This window comes from Streptopelia decaocto (assembly GCF_964273445.1).
Source record: "Streptopelia decaocto genome assembly, chromosome: Z".
Classification (NCBI taxonomy): domain Eukaryota; kingdom Metazoa; phylum Chordata; class Aves; order Columbiformes; family Columbidae; genus Streptopelia; species Streptopelia decaocto.
The window spans coordinates 37,387,142-37,405,182 of NC_138657.1; positions in this window are offsets into that span (position 1 = coordinate 37,387,142).

The window sequence follows — 18,041 nt, forward strand, 5'->3', positions numbered from 1 at the left end:
CAAAAGTCCAATTAAGTTTACACTTCAGTCATGAGAAAAGTCTCTTTCAGGAGATTCCCTTTATTTCTGTGTATATATACATCACAAATACTAAAGTATGCAATTCTGGCAAGTCAACCAAAATGTTAATTTCCTTGCTTATTGAGTGCTGAGTAGAGACCACTTCTGGTAACAAAGTGGCTGGGAAACATTATCTTATTTTATTTTACCCCTGAGATGATGCCATGGCAGGAGGATGGAGCACTGGAGTGTCTGCAGCTGTTTAGAAAGATAGCTAAACCTGGAGACTTCTCACATGAGCAGATGGGGTAATAGTAATACTCATCCCTGTCTTTTTGGGTTAAGTAATGCAAAAATTAAGCTAGTTAGATAACTGTAAGTGCTGCGTGGTTCATGTGTTTCTAATCGCTGCTTTTCATAGTAACAACTCGTGTGACTACATTACTCTTAATAGGTCCCCTCATGCATAGCTTGAAACCATGTTTAAAAATTACTTTTAAAATATTAATTTTACACTGTATCTCACCAGGATTCAAACTGAGGTGTTGATGTTACCTGCATGCAAATTAAACGAACACAAAACAAAACAGTGGGTTTTTTTTGTTTGTTTGTTTTTTGTAATTACACTTCAAGGTACAAAGAAAACACAATTTTTCATTTCTCACACTGAAAATTTTACTGGAAAACTTTATTTATTGTTTCTTGGGATCTCTTCCTCCAAGAGAAGCCAAAATAGAATGAATAAATGTATTTGGGATGTAGCCATGTTCTTTGTGCATGCCCATGGCAGGCTGCAAGATCGGTGAGAGCAGGGAGAGGAAAAGGGACTGTAGCCTGGAGAAGCAGCACAGGAAGGACAGAAGCAAAAAGAACTATCGCAAGAGGTGCAGTGGTCCTTGGTATTCATTATCAAAACCACTGCTCTTCAGCTTGCTTAAGCAGGTGCTAAACCATGTAGGAATCCTGTTTAAAAGAATTAACACATGGGGGTGGGTGGTTGATTTTGGCAGAGGTAGTGTCCAGGGAATAGTCTACCCACACTGCTGAGGTACCCACAGGGGAGATGTAATGATATGACTTAGTTGTAGTTAAAAGTCAATTCCCTCAGTGACTGAAAAACTCCAAAGAGAGAGAAAGAAACCACAGATGGTAAAGTAAAAGCAGGAACTGAAAATTATATGGCTCACCATGAAGATCTGATTAAGCTCACTTTAAAACTGACTGTGCAAAACTTGAAATATTGCATTTCTGCATAACAGGCTATAAAACAGATTACAAATACAGAATCTCCTTGCTAAGAATATAATTGTTAGCACAGATGCCTTGTGGTTATACTGAAGTACTACTTTTTGCTAAGAAATTACAGAGGTATTAACCACATAGTACATGATAGTGCTTTGCTGTAGCTGGTGGCAGAACAACTCTCATTAACTTTGTAAGGTTTTATGCTTACAGAATACATCAACTGTTGCCAACTTCTGTAATTTTGTCATTAGTTTTATAAAACTGTGGTGTTTTGGTTTTTGTTGGTTTGGCTTGGTTGGTTGTTGTTTTTGTTTTATTGTGTTTTGTTTTCCAAAGACTAATTATATGAATTCCTCTGATTAATCACAACTTGAAAGTTTTAGTTAAGGTATTAATGGAGGTAAATCCAGTTAGTAACTGGTCACAAGTGGTGTCCCCCAGGGCTCAGCACTGGGGCCAGTTCTGTTTTAATCTCTTTATCAATAATTTTGATGAGGGGATCAAGTGCACCCTCAGTAAGTTTGCAGATGACACCAAGTTGGGTGGGAGTGTTGATCTGCTGGAGGATAGGAAGGCTCTACAGAGGGATCTGGACTGGCTGGATCGTTGGGTTGAGGCCAATTGTATGAGATTCAATAGGCCAAGTGCCGGGTCCTGCACTTGAGTCACAACAACCCCAGGCAGCGCTACAGGCTCAGGGAAGAGTGGCTGGAAAGCTGCCTGGTGGAAAAAGACCTGAGGCTGGTGGTTGACAGGTGGCTGAACATGAGCCAGCAGCGCGCCCAGGTGGCCAAGAAGGCCAACAGCATCCTGGCATGTACCAGAAATAGTGTGGCCAGAATAGTGTGGCACGATCACCTGGGAAGTGATCGTGCCAATTTACTCAGAACTGGTGAGGCCCCAACTTGTATCCTCTGTTCAGTTTTGGGCCCCTCACTACATGAAAGACATTGAGGTGCTGGAGCAAGTTCAGAGAAGGGCAACAAAGCTGGTGAGGGGTCTGGAGCACAAGTCTTATGAGGAGCAGCTGAGGGAACTGGGGCTGTTTAGCCTGGAGAGAAGTAGGCTGAGGGGAGACCTTATTGTTCTCTGCAACTACCTGAAAGGAGGTTGTAGCATGGAGGATGCTGGTCCCTTTTCCCAAGTAACAGGTGATAGGATGAGATGAAATGTCTTCAAGTTGCATCAGTGGAGGTTTATATTGGATATTAGGAAAAACTTCCTCACTGAAAGGGTTGTCAGGCATTGGAACAGGCTGCTTCCACAGGGAGTGCTTGAGTGCAAAATTAAACATCTTAAAGAAAATTAAACACTTGCTCTAAAATGAAACTAGTGTTTGACAGATAATACTAAGCACAGTGAATTTCCTGGTGTCTCTGCCTTAAGGTGAGCTCTTGTTGGTGTCATTGCTGTGCTTCACATCCAAGTAAGTTTAGCACAGAATTTCAGAAAACTCTGTTTTAACAGCCTGTTTGTCTCTCACATATGCTGCTCTGTCCCCAGTCAATGCTCCTTTCCTCAAGAGAATAAACACCTGGAAAATCTATGGGAGAAATATCTAGCTGTATCAGACACTATGAATCACTTGCTCACCAGTCTGGCTCCTACCTCCTGCCTGAGCATAAGCACAACAGTGCTAACTCACAGAGAAAACACAAGAAAACCAGAAACCATGGGGAGTGGTGATGGGATGGATGGATCAAGAAGACTGACTGAGATTAATGCACGGTATTAGGATTGCTTTGCCTCCACCAGAAACTTTGCTCCAGAGTGCCTAACATTAGATTTATGATACAGTGCTTTTTGAGACCTTCAGTAAAAATACTGAGATATTAGAATATGGACTGTCTGTCTGCTCCTACAGTAGTTGCAGTGGATGATAGTGCAAATATAATAAACATGCAGCACATTTCAGGCGCAGACATGCCCTTGTATTTAGTTTTATATCAATGGCCTCTTTTATGTGGCTGGGAATAAGAGGAGTGTCAGTGTTTATTCTAAGGGTGTTACAGGCATTGGAAATACTAGTTTTAACACTATACATTTGAAGATGTAGGGGACTATGAAAGCCTTATGATTTTTTTTTTTAAATTAATCAGCAAGGTAGTTATTATGATTTTAAAGTTTGGCTTGTTTGTAGAGTTATTATTTAAAAGTCTTGCTCATAAAGAAGTCTTATAAGAACTGTACTATGTTTCAGAGTCGGGAACCACGATTACCTCAAAGTGCCAAGGGATTTCTAGTATAGAATATTGGCATAAGGAAAAGGTGGTAAATCACAAGTCAATTTCAGTGCAATTAAGGCTAGTCTTCCTCCTAAGCATTTTGCATTTTTCAGTAAGGAAAACGATCCAACACAAAACCTTGATATTAACTGAAAATGAAGTTGGATAGTAAGTTCTTTCATCTGCATAGCCAAATTCTTCAGTTGAAGTCAGTATATTCAACAGAAGCAGGATCCAGATGACCAGTGGGATAACAAAGAGGTTGTATTGGTACATCACAATCTTACCGCAGAAATGTTTTAGGTTTTGCTTTATTAGTGTTTGTGTGATTGGTGTGTTGATACAATCTCAATTTAATTATTATTATAAGCTGCAATAACATTATAATTAAAATAATTATAATTATAATTAAAATATGGAAAAAAGATCACCATCTGCGTTTGTTTCATTCCAAGGCCAGAAAAATCTAACTCTCAGAGTTAGTTGGTTTGACTGACTATTAAAACTTGGTATCAGGCAAAAGTCTAATAAAATATTGTAAATCATGATGTTAAAACTGTCATGCACTCAGATAATCATGTATTTGAAACAGACTAGAAAATACAGTTTTCAATATTTCATCCTAAGTTCTATATTTTTAGCATATGTGGAAATTCAGAGAAGTACTGTGTATTTCTGATCTGTTATTGAGGGAAAGATATATAGCATTTTGAGATATACGCATAAGCATATATCCAACAACAGCAGTAGTATTCTTCTACCAGTTATTATTTCTTGCACTCATGTAGTTGCAGAATAGACATTATATCTTAGCTGTGTAATACTAGAGAGTGAAGTCTCTCTAATGGAAATTTAATATGTTTTCTATACTTCTGAAAAATCAGATAAAGGGAGGCTTGCTTCAGAGTCCTCAAAGTGATAGTGATAACTTCTTCCATTTTGAAGTGTTGCTTTAGCTATTTATGTGGAATTGTCCCCAGTCTTGCTTGGCAGAGGAAAAAAAAGCAATCTTCAAAACTGTCATAGTAGTGTCTTATCACAGCCCAGCTGTTTGTAGCCCTGAGTTACGAGGCAGAAGGGATTGTGGATACCAAGAAAACTACACAACCACTCAAGTAGCCATTAAAACAAAACAAACAAAAAAAAGTAGTCTTTTGAGAACAAAAGAAAAGATTTACCAAAACTTCAGAAGGAAGTTGCAGCATGTTTTTGGCTACTAAGTTTCTATTTCTGGGACTGTAAGAGTACCACATCATAACTACAAGTGATTGTAGAGGAATTTCAGCTCTGCAAGTTTAATAGGTTCTAATTTTTTACTCTAGCTGTTTTTATTTTAAGCATGCTGCTTCTTACTTCCTGAAAGCAATGCAGATACAAATATTCCTAGATTTTACTGATTTATTATTCATGATTCTTTAAAAGTCAAATGTTCAATATACTAAGCAGGCTTTGCCAGTACTTGAAGTATTGTTTAATTTCACTTGGTTCATAGTGGTAGTTAGTAGGCAGAGCTATATTCTAATAAAAACCTCAAACTGCATGCAGATTCTAACCATCTGGAGGAGGGATTGTGGGAGAGTGATGTAGAAGACTGCACATCTTGTATCACTCAGATAAGCTGCATGTAGAGGTCTGAGTTATGAAGACTGCACACATCCCTGAGGAAAACACTTGGAGTGCAGTAGTGCTGTTGCTGACAAACTCAGCACTCCAGAAAACCCTGTAATTCACAGAGCTGCGGGTTCTAAGCAACATAGAGGTGGTATGCCTCAGCAGGGTATTAAGCCATTTGCAATGGATTTTGTTACCTGCGTGGGAGCAGAAGTAAGAGGCAGTCTTCCCAGCAGCACAGGAGTAGAGTCTGTGTAGGCCTTCTCACTCTGGAATCGTTATGATGAGCCAGTGGATTTTTGGTAGAGATTTCAGCACTCACTGTCTCTCTGTGCGTGTTTACCACCACATACATATAAAGAGTGATACTTTAAAAAATGTTTTGCAGTAAATAGCTACTCTTATATATGACACTATATCATTTTTTGTTGGCTGAGAAACTTAATATTGAAGTTTATGTAGGTAATACACTTTCCTAGTCAAGAATCTGCTATAGGCTAAGAATTACGTCATGCATTGAAAGGGCATAGAAGTAGAACTTGAATTAGGTGCAGAAATTACTAGCAGGTTCTTACATTTTTTAATTACGAGTACCATCATTATAAACTTTCTTCTTTTGTGTGCCAGCAGAAAGTAGGAAGGCATAAGGAGTCTCTTACCAGCAGTGTCTTCCTGATGAACCTTCCTAGAACTACATGCGCTTCTTTGTTTGTATTAGTATGTACCAGCCAAATTATTCAGAAAGACAGACCTGTACTAGGATGCAGAGCTTTATTGTACAGGTCCTCTGTACTGGTAAAAGTGATCTGACCCTGTAATTTTTGCTAATAACTGCCTTTCACAGAACAACGATGGCTTATAAAATAACCCTTCTTGAAGTTTTCCCTTCATTGACATCTACACTAATGGATGCAAGAGTGCCTAAAGTTAACTACAGAAAATTAATAATTGTTTATTTCTATTTGGCTTCAGCAACTGAAATAATGTTTTCTTCTTGCCTCTAGTATCCAGCAAGCAAGTTCTCTGAAAAATCAGCTCACTACCCCAGCATAAATGAGCAATTAAGAAGAAATAAATGAAGAATCATAAATACAAATCTGATCTTCCTGTACGCACATGCATCTCTCTCCCAGGGGCTGTATCCTGCTGTGAGGCAGAGCTCCCAGCTTGTGCTCAGACAACCAGCTTAACTGGTGGTCATGCTGGCTGAAGCAGAAGGTCAGATCTGAAGCCACAAGCACTAAACAGCAAGGTTTGTGCAGCTATGCCTAAAGGGTAGTCAGGCAGGAGCTGTTAGCAAGAAAGAAGAGTGGATGGGGTTGGTCAGCTGTCCATCTCACGTGTTTCTGAATCAACTGGACACTCCCATTCCAGCTCGTGTATCGCAGTACCTATGGTGAGCATGGGAGGAGAAGGCATCTTCATACAGTTCTGCTTCCAGGCATGGTCATGCAGTCTCCTCTGTGTACAACTCCCAGTACCTAAAGACAGCTAGGAAGAGCTGTAATCTCTTCAAAGAGCTGTTAACTCTAGATGATCTTGCTCTGGGTGGGATTTACAGGGTAATGGCTTTCTGGAACATCTGTTTTATTCTGAGGAGAAGCAGCCACCTTCCACTCTCCACAGATGCTAAATTAACAAAAGACTGACTAGAGAGAGGATTATTTGTTCTGTTATTTTGTTTGTTTATTTTTTTATACCAGAAACTGTTTTCAAGAAGCTTGTGGTTCATGGTCCCATATTTTGTTTTCTGTCAAATAAGACTCTGAAGTTATGACTATTGTGATCTGGTTTTGTGTGTCATTGGAAATTTGGACCTCAGCAGTCCAAAATGGGTAGGCACCATTTGCACTCATTTAGCAAAATCAGTTTCAATTTTACACTGAGTACACTGAGTATGCATGTGGTTCTTAGTTGCATGTAAAAGCCCTACATGTAGCGCTACAGTATTTCCTGCATAACCACTAGAAATTATATTTAGAATTACATTAGCTTTAGAAATTTCTTAAAGTGGGGCAAGGAGGTAATCAGTGTTTTTAAGTCACACCTTCCTAAGTTTCAGGTACTTTGGGCAATATTTTTACTTGGACCATTGTAAAATTGTTTTACACTCCTCATTAGCTGCTTTGCACATTAAGAATTTTTGGAATCCTAAAGCTTAGTTCCTCATGGTTTAAGAGATTTGGGTATTAATTCCAAATGGCATCTCACAAAGGGCCAAATTCCATCCAGGGATAAAGAACTGCTCATCCACACCAAATTTAATGAGATCTGCTCTGCTCAGCAGAGGACAGGATTTTATAAAAGGCTCTTATTTGATTCTGCACCCATTTGCGAAAGTAAATATTGTATACTCCTCTTGAAGCATGATTGAAGCAGCAAACAATGTTAACTGCTATAAAGAGGACAAGAGTACAAAAAAGCACTTGAGTTAATAGTCTAGCTGATAAAAAAAATTTAGAATTAGTAGGCAGAAATCTTATTTTTTAATAGAAGGTGCTCTGCTCTGTAGTAGCCTGTGAATGGGAAAACCCAGTCTTTGCTAACAAAGCCTTTTTAAAAAATAACATACTTCCTATAGTAGTGTAACACAAATAAGGTAACTGCAAAAACATTGGTATGCTGGCTGCAAAAGAAAACTCCTATGCCATTCTAGAACTACATTTACAAATTCTAAGAATCTGTTCATCTTCCAACCTTTTTGAAGCCTCAAATAGTGGCTCAACTGTTTCGAAAATTTCAAAGACATGTGAATAATTCTTTCAGGCCTTATGCCAAAAATTGCTTCAACTTCTTGCAAAGATGACTTAGTTCTGAAAATATGTGTAAAACTAGACAATAGTGAACCTGTAAGATAGTCTCTCCAAAGTTCTGGGTTAGAGACCTAAAACAACAAAATCTGTTGCTTTCTCCCCTGCCTTTCTTTTCAGGATGCAACTTACTCTTATTGCCTGCAATTTCCACTAAATATGCCACTGCAAAATACTACCTCTTCTCTACACCAGTATCTAAGAATATTACGCTAGAGAAATAACGTTGTGTACTAACAATCAAGAGGCAATAAGAAAGTAATTTCTTTGTTATTCATTGTGTGGGATAAAATCCATGCTTCACTTTGAATCCACTGCCTGCCCAGCATCAGAGAGGGACTGCACTAAACACAGATACCTTAAAATGTAATGAATTGGGTTTTGTGGTTTTGTTTTGTTTTGTTTTAATCTTTAGACCTGAAAGCACCATCTGCATTCTTTAGTACAGAAAACTTGTTATTCTTTCCTCCTTCTCTGGTAATTCCTGCATAATTACCTAACTAAGCTTTAAAGGTTAAAAAATATAGCTCTACTGCCAAATATCATAGAACTCCTTACAAAGAACTGTCCTGAATCACAGAATAATACTAACATGTTACCTTTTTCGTTACTATTAGTCTCTGACAACACATGCAGCCCTCACAAACTTAAACCCATGGTCCACTCCTTTTGAGAAAAAGCTGTTTCCATGCCTGTCATTTGCTAGGAAATGTTTAGGGCAGGAGCAACGCTCAGAGAGGGAAAAAGTTGACAGAATTTGTCAGCATTTTTTAAAATTAGGTTTGACTATATGTAATTTTTTTTTTCCTATCGATGCTGAGCCAAGGGTATGGTGAGTGCCCTTATTTGAACTTCAATGAGTCCCCAGCATCACTTTAAAACAGGACTTACTGAGTTTGGCTCCAGGTCCTGCTGCTAATACCTCCTTAACAGATTTTAGACAACAGAATGCTGTTTCCTTGATTACTTTTCCTCTGGGGAAACTTGGCCTCGCAGCACACATCGAATCCAGATTTCCTCCTAGCTGCCTCACATTCTTGATTCAGAGACTGTATGGGAATATAGTGGAAGAATGGCGAGGAGGTTGGTTAAACGTAAATACGCTCAAGTGACATGCAGCTGTCTGTAGAAAAAGCACATACATCACACTAATTGTTTTACTGACCTTGTGTGCTTGATGAGTAGAACGTCTGTGTTAGATAACATAGGCCTGTGAGAAACTCTAGGCACCTTATCACTGTCTGAGATTCCTACTTTGTTGTGAGAAAGAGCGGGAGGCTGTGCCTGAGTGAAACCTTGAAATATAGGCGAGCTCAGCAGGCCCGGCAATCTTCCAGCAGGGCTGAATTTACCAGTGTCTGCATCCCCGCTGGTGTCACCTCTGCCTGGGAGCTCAAGTGTGGCTTCGGAGATCCGCCAGCAGAGAGGTAACTAAAATAAAACTTGCTCTTTGCAAATGCGTTCATGGCCTCTGGCTCTTCTTGCAATGTGCCTGCATTTGTTTACACAAGGTCATGCTCCGTGTAAAACTGGGGGGCCAGATGGGAAAAGGGACTCACTGTCTGGAGACTCAAAGTGTGATCCAGTGTGCTCTTTGTTTTCTTCAGTGGTAGAGCGTGTGATCGTATTTGAGTGCGAGCTGCTGTCTGGATCTCTGTTTTTCTGGGGTGGGGGTTTTGGTGTGTGTTCAAGCATGAGCTGCAGTCTAGTGTGCGCAACTGCTGCTCAGGGGATTGTTACTGTCCCACACAACATCCTTGTCTCTAAACTGGAGAAATATGGATTTGACTTTTCACCAACTTCATGGCTCTCCTCTGGAGACTCTCCAGTAGCTTTATATCCTTTTTATCCTGTGTTGCCCAGAACTGCACACAGTGCTCCAGGTGAGGCCGCACCAGTGCAGAGCAGAGCGGGACAATCACCTCCAAAATCCAGCATTCAGCAAGCAATTCAACTAGGGCAGAAGTAGTAATTCCAGAGTTGTGAAAAGCTGAAATGCAAAACAGATGAACAGATTGTTCCCTCCACTTGCCAGCTTTGGGAGAAAAAAATTCAGCAAACTCTCATTGCTCGAAGGGACCTTTTCTCTCTCCCAAAGCCATGAAGGACAGTTCAGTGGAAAATGTCACATTGTGCACTTCAGAGTCAATCTTCAGCTAGCATGTTGTTTATTTCTGATATCCAACCTGTGGGCTTTGTCTTGCAGCCTCCCAGGGAGGCACAAGGTGTTAGTGAGTGAATCCTCTTGCCTTATGGGCCTGGAGATGCCTGTCCCAGCCAGAGCAACCTGACCGGGCCCTGGGAAGACACGGCCAAGGCCTCGGTGACTGGTGTGAAACACAGATGCCAAGCACAAGACAAGAGATGCGGGGATGGAGTGGACAGTGGCTCTGTGGCAACCCCAGACATGTGCTGGGGCCTCAGTGCTGCTGGGTGAGTGCTGTGGGCAAGGATGGTCTGTCACGATGTCCCCAAGAGATAGATGGTGACATCCCTCAGTGACAAGTTCTGATGTCACCTAGTGATGGACTATGACATTCCCGAGCAATCAATTGTGACCAGGTGCCCCTCACTGCTTATATCCGGGCGTTGAGTCTCACCCAGCCGTCTTGTGACCGCACTCCAGCCAAGCGAGTCTGCGAGGTTTGGAGTGTTGAGTGAGGCTGTTGTCGGTGCTGGTGCTGTGCTTGGGCAGTTGTTCTTGCAGCTCTCAGTGCACAACCCCAGAGCCACTGGAGGATTTTCCCCGGCCCTGCCAGGTTCAGGCAGCCGGGGCACCCAGGAGACAGCTCGCAGCAGCAGAGGTGAGCTGGGCAGGGACACCTCACCCCGGGGAGCTGGGAGGGTTTCCTTCTGGAGAAACTTGGGCATTCCTTCCACCCCTCCCCGGGCCAGCCAGTGACCGTGGCCTCTCTTCCTTTTCCAGCACAACAGCGGCTGCTGCAGCACCGGTGCGAGGGAGCAGCTCCACATCCCCAGCTCCCCCGAGCCCACCGCAGCAAGTGGACAGCATGGCCACGGAGCTGGACAACCGTTGTCCCATCTGCCTGGACAGCTGGGAGGAGGCCAGCTACGTGATGCCATGCCTCCACCAATTCTGTTACGGGTGCATCCTGCGGTGGGCACAGAGCAAGCCTGAGTGCCCCCTCTGCAAGAGGAGGATCCACTCCATCATACACTCGGTGCAAGGGGACGACGACTTTCAGGAGCACGTCATCTCTCCACCTGCAGCACCATCCATTGTCATGCACTTGACAGGAGCTCCTGGACATCAAGACGCCGGCAATCTCCATGGCCCTGCAGCATCCCAGCCATCAGCTGTGAGGCCGATACCCAGGGCCCCTGTGGGCGGCCTCCACCCCCACGTCTGGGCATCGCTCTTCCGACAGTACCCGGTTCTGTTGCGGCACCTGGTGCTCTGGCTGCGACACCAGCTGTGGCTGATCTTCGAGGGTGCCCGCCAGGAAGCAGCATCAGTGCAGAGGCTGGTCATGTCCAACCTGAGTCTCTTTGGCCCGGACGAGGAAGCCCTGTGCCAGCTGCTGCGGGCTGCCCTGGGCCCGCACACGGTCAGCTTTGTGCGCCAGCTGGTTGACACCGTGGTGGCGCGGTGCAGCAACGAGGCCCAACGCTGGATGGGCCTGGGGGACAACTGGGCTGCCGAGGAGCGGGAGGGCAGCCCCGAAGCTGCTCCCGGCCCTGCTGCCTCCCAAAGGGGCTCTTCTGCCCCCAGTCCAGCCCCCTCCAGCAGCCCTGACAGATCTGAGGCAGAAGAGCTCCCCAGCACCTCCTCGGCTGCCCTTCGTGGGGGTCCCAGCAGCACCCGCTCTGTCCCCGTCCCCACCCACGGGGACCCAGAGGAGCCGTGGGAGGACCCAGCGGAGCCACGGGAGGACACAGAGGAGCCGCAGGAGGACGCAGAGGAGCCATGGGAGGATGCAGAGGAGGCTGGGCCCACGGCCTCCACTTCCATCCAGGGCAGCCAGTGCTCCCCTGGGAGGGCCGGGAGAGCCCCGAAGAGGAGGGCCGGCAGCCCTGAGGCCACTTCACCACCAAACAAGAGGCCACCCCACTGGCGACAGTAGGAGGGTGCCCCAGGAGCTGGCGAAACCAGGGCTAGGCCAGCAGCTGGGGCACCCGCCAGCCTTCAAGGGGACTGGGAGACTAATGATCAAATAATACAATAAATGTATGAAAACTACAGAAACAGGCTTGGTGTTTCCAATAATGGAGTTACTGTTGTTGTCACTACTCGTATTGGTTTCTCATGTGACCAGAAATGGCCACCAAGAGGACTTGGTCCATACTTTCCCCAGGAGCAGGAGTGTGGATGACTGTCCTGCAGCCATGCCAGCCTCCTGAGTGTGATGCCATGCCTCCACCAATTCTGCTACATATGCATCCTGCAGTGGGCACAGAGCAAGCCTGAGTGCCCCTTCTGCAAGAGGAGGATCCTTTCCATCTTGGCACTCAGTGTGAAGAGACAGCAACTTTGAGGACCATGTCATCCCTCCACCTGCATCACGGTTGTTGGTCACCAGGCAGAAAGAACTCCTGGCCGTTTAGCTGCGCACAGCCCAGCAGCAGCACAACCAGCGATGGTGCCCAGGGCTCCTCTGGGTGGCCTCCGGCCCATCACCTGGGCATCCCTTTTCTGGGACCACCCAGCTCTCCTCCAGCCCCTGCTGACCTGGGTGCATCAGGAGCTGGGACAGCTATTTGGGACCCGGTCTTCACAGGCAGCTATCAGTCCCCTCCTGGTCTTCTTTGGGCTGGATGAAGATATCATGGTCCAGCTGCTGGGGTCCACCCTCCAAAACCACGCGGTGACATTTGTGCACCAGCTTATTGACGTGGCCATGCAACACTGCAGCAGGGAGCCCCACCGTCTGCTGAGCCTGGAGGACGGCTGTGCTGCCTGGGAGCGGGAGAGCAGCCCTGGGGCTGTCCCTGGCCCCTCTGCCTCCCAAGAACAGTCTCCCGTGCCTGCCCCAGCCCTCTCTAGCAGCCTGAAGGAGACAGTGTGAGCAACTGGCCTAGCACCTCAGCAGCTGTCCTGCTTGGGGGTCCTGGCAGCCCCCCCTCTGCCCTGCTTCCCATCCCCAGGGAGCAGCAAGAGCCCCAGGAGGAGGCTGCACCAGGTCCATCTTCTGCCAGCCAGGGCAGGGAACGCTCCCCGGGGGGAGCCACGGCGAGCCCCGAAGAGAAGGGCCGGCAGCCCTGAGAACTCTTCTCCAGCTGCCAAGAGGCCACCCCACCAGCAGCACTAGAATGGCCCAGGCTCTGCCAAAACCAGGGCTGGGCCAGCAGCTGGGGCTTGTGCCAGCCAGCAAGGGCTCTCAGCCCTCTAGGCTTGATTGTCAGGCAGTAAAAGACAAAAAGGGCCTAAAAACTGCAGAGGATGTCTGGGTGTTACTAGCAGTTCAGGTGGCGTTGCTGACCCCACTCGTACTGCTTCCTCCCCTTTGCCTGGGCTGCGCCCACCATTTCCTCTCGCTACCCTCAGCAGAGGCCACGGGGCTTCTCCCTCTGCTCTTGCACAGCCTCCTTGCCCTGCTTGGGCCATCATGGGGCTGGACCTGTGCTCTCCGAGAGCGCCTCTCCCCAGAGCAACCACTGTGGCTCTTAGAAATTTCACAGAGGTGGCTTAGTAGTAATATTAGTTCCTGTTCACAGCTGGAAGGCTTAAGATTTGCTACACAAAACCAGCAGCCCTCAAAAGCTCCAGAAATGCCAAAGGAATACTGTGTACTGTTCTCTATGCAGTTCTGTGCCCCACAATTTAAGAAGGATGTGAAAGTCCTTAAATGTGTCCAGGGGAGGGCAACAAAGCTGGTGGAAGGGCTGGAGGGAGTGTCCTGTAAGGAGCGGCTAAGGGCTCTGGGTTTGTCTAGTTTGGAGAAAAGGAGGCTGAGGGCTGACCTCACTGATCTCTACAGCTTCCTGATCAGGGGACATGGAGACGGAACTACTGAGCTCTTCTCCCTGGGATGCAGTTGGTAGGGCATGTGGGAATGGTTCAAAGCTACACCAGGTGAGCTTCAGACTTGGCATTAGGTACTAAGAGGTTGGTCAAACAGTGGAACACATTCCCTGGAGAGATGGCTGATGTCCCTCGCCCTCCATTGTCTTAAAAAGAGGCATTTGGACTATGCTTTTAATAGCAGGTTTTAACTTTTGGTCAGCCCTTAAGGCAGTCAGAATAGATTATAGTTCTAGGTCCCTTCTAACTCCTCTTGCTGGAGAAGCCTATTGATTTAACTCTTAGAAATTTCTTGGGCAGTGATTATGATTTATTAGATATTGGCAGAGTAATATATTAATTACTTTTACAACCTTTTTCTTTTTTGCTTTCATCTCATCTGTTTAACTCCTCACATAACTGTTCAGGTGAATTCACTCTTAGAATTACTTTAAAGCTTGTCTCATACACACACTCCTCTATGTTTTGCCAAGATACCAGGCTATTCAGCATACTGCTTATCCCATATATGCTTTTGTATCTACAGGGAACTCAAAAATGGCATTAACACTACCAGAGAAAGCTTCTGAGTGCAGAAGTTTCCTGAGAGTGGAGGCAGAGTGCCAGGGCAGGGAGAGTAATAAAATAAAAAAGGTATTCAGTTATCTAACTATAAAAGCGCAGGGAATCCTAAAACCCCTTATTTTCCTGCTCACTTGGCACTCTTTTCATTCCATCATCCTGAAAAATATGAAGATGGTTACAGCTTTACAGTTGTAGTGCTCAGGTATTCAACTCTTTCTACTTTTTTGTCTAGACTTGGAGCATACAAGCCTACAACTGCATCAGCAATTGTAGGAACCCAAGAATATCCTCAATTTATAACCCTCAGAGCAAAGAGACTGAGATGTTAAATTGTGGTATCAGATACTGTCAGATAATTTCTGTGGGAAACTTGACATAAGTGTACTCACTGTTTTCTTACTCCCAGTTGTAAGTATTTTGAAAAAAGAGTAGTTATAATTAACCCTTTAAAAAAAAAAAAAAAGGAATGTGCCTCTACTGTTCTCCTATGACATGTATGCATTCTGATTTCTTTAGATACAGTCATCTCAAACTGGAAACACTAAAACTGAATGCTACACCATCAATAATTAATTGCAAAATGACAACCTGATGACATAAACAGTTCAATTTACCTCCAAATATTTTGCAGAAATTAATGAAAAACTTTACTGAACCATCAGTCTTTTGTAGATGTTCTTCCATAGAAACTAATCTTGAATGACTTTCATTGGGGAAAATCTGGATAATGTAAGAAATCAAGTTGTTTGCAGAAAATAGCTCAGAAGAATACCATTAAAAATCAAACCCAAATAAAACCAGAACAAGAGAACACGTTACATGTTTTCAGAGCAAGGAAATAGACTCACTTAGCATTAATAGCAATGATGCTCATTTTTTATTGCCTTCTGTAGAAAAGAATATTGTATGAACCATAGATTTTTGTCCACTGTAGCAGAAGTTCTGCAGGGAGAAATAACAAGGTACAAGATATATTCTATATATTTTCCTAAGTAAATATTAATGCAACTTTTTAAGATTTGAGACCATTTCAGGAAAAATAACACTATTCTATGTACACAAAACTAAGTGGATAGTAATTATGTAGAAATCTTGAAAGCCATTCTTCTCATTTGTTTCCATGGCCATTTTGTATTCCTTTTGATAAGTACCTACAGCTTTGAAGCCAGCTTCTGTCCATCGGATTTAATAGTTAGTCTGCTACAAAACAGAATATGGGGTAACTTGGGAGAACACATTTTTCAGGAGAGTAACCTAAAATAAAGCTTTAGTATATCATATTTTAAAAGACAATAATAAAGTATCTAGAAAAACATTAGAATAGACAAACTTACTTGTACCACATAAAGCAAAAGTCAAACAAGTATACCAGATATTAAAAACACTTTCTGGAAAACTTTTAAAATACTCAAAAACTTGCAAAATTTTTTTTTTCTTTAGATTTCCCATTTGCCACCCTCCAGGTAAACAATTCAGTATTTACGCAATGACAAGTTGGTGAGAGAATCGCGAGACAAAATTGAATGATGTGTGTGTCCGATTGGGGCTGACACCTCTATGGCGAAGGGTGGCTGGAACGAACTGCTGTCACTTGTGGAATTTATTTTATACCTTCATTTACTTCAGCTTATTCTTCACTTAGATCTTCATCACAATTTCTCTAATGGCCCTTAAGAATCTCTGTATTTGTCTCCTTGTCTTTTAAAAGGTGTCAGGGACTGTAGATCAGAAATCCTTCCTTCAGAAAATCTTAGTTCACTGTAGTAGGCCTGGGGATAATTAAGTCCTGCTACAGAGGAGTTAAGAGTGTTTCATTTATGTTCCAGTTAGGCAGAAAAAAAAGAGCACTGCTTAAAGAAGTCAAAAAATAAAAAGGTAAGGTGGGTCACAGTAATATCTCCAGAAGGAGAAGAGAAAAATGAACAGGATCACTTCCAGCAGATGTAGGAGCACTAGAAGAAAACCATCAGGACTTTAAAAGGAGACAGCATAGGATTAGGCTGCTACCCATCTCCTGTACCTCTACATGGATACCCTGCTATTCTACCAAAATCTTAAGTCCAAAATATTTTGGGTTCTCCTATTCTTTATGAAGGACAGCAGGTCAACATTAAGGCAGTTTTGCTTTGGTTTTATTTTACTTTTCTCTACAAAGAAAACAGTCCCCACAACATTTTGGTGCAACTTTATGTGCCATTTAAACATTCCACACTACGCTGCTGCAGGTTGCTCTAAGAGGAAAAAGCAGGTCATGAGTTTTCTCAATGCAAGAGCAATCACAGTTGCCTTGTATCTGGAAACAGCAAATAACATTTTCCAGAGCATTTATTTTTTTTTGGAGGATTTTTCTTTCATCTCCATGGAAAAGTCTTTCCTGGTGCTCTAAAAACAAACTGTCTTCAAAGGCCCCAGTATATGTTTCAGCAAGTTCTGCACGCTGAATAAAGATGTTCCAGTGGTTGAAGGCTGTCAATGCAAAACTTGTCAGTGATAACTAAACAACAAATATGAAATAATTTCTGTGAATAGCTGTACTATCATTTGGAAAAAAAAAAGAAACACAAAAAGCCACACAACACCCCCCCCCCCAAACAAACAAACAAAACAAAGACAAAACAAACAAACACACCACCCCACCCACAACCAAAAGCAAAACAAACAAGAAAAAAAATCACACCAAAATCTGATAGAACAAATGAAAAATTCAGGGGGCAACTTAAAAAGTGCAACTTCTACGGAAAAATGAGAATACCTTTCAAAGCAATGTTGTTTTAAACAAGAATGCTGATATATGGAATCACAAATGAGCTTTCAAGGGAAAAAAAAAATATTTCCAGGGGAAAGTTTTCAATATAAAATTTCTGTGTTTATTTAATGCTGCAAAACTGTTTGCCTCCCCCCGCCCCCTTTTTTTCTTTAAAGAACTGAAGAGTGAATCCGCTCAAGCACTGCTTCCCCGTCCATTGATCTAAAAGGTAGTAACCAGAATACCTAACTTATACATATTTCTCATTTTCATCAGTATTTAGCTTTGGATGTTGATGATTCTAGAAATGTGTTTGGCTGGCCATATTAAATCACAATTGAGTGTTTTCTTCCTCCTTCCACAGCTCTGAAAAAGTGGCACTTATCAGTATTGCAGACAAGGAAATGAGAAAACTTCAAATATGTCCTTTCTAAATATTGAGCAGCTCAGTTCTGCAAGAATTTCCTAGGGCCTTGGCAGGTCACACATCTGGTAGGATGCATAGGTCCAAATTATCAAAAGGCCACAGCTGCTGCAGAGGTTGCCACTGTGCAACATGCTATCCAGCTGCCTGTTGGATCCAAGAAGTGGTCCTACGAAACTGCAACCAGCTGTCTCTGGCAGGTTTGTGAGTCCCTGAAACAAACTGTGATGCAAAAGCTCTAAGTCTGGATGTTACCAGAACCACGGAAGCACCAGAGTGGTTCAGAAATGGACTTGAATCTGCTGCTGACCACTAAAAACTGGGAACAGGAGTGAAGTAGCAAGTAAGCCCATATTCACTGGAGCCAGGAATATAATTCTCTTCTGTACACTGAAATAAACTGAGCTTTAAAAAAGTGCCTCTGGCAGACATT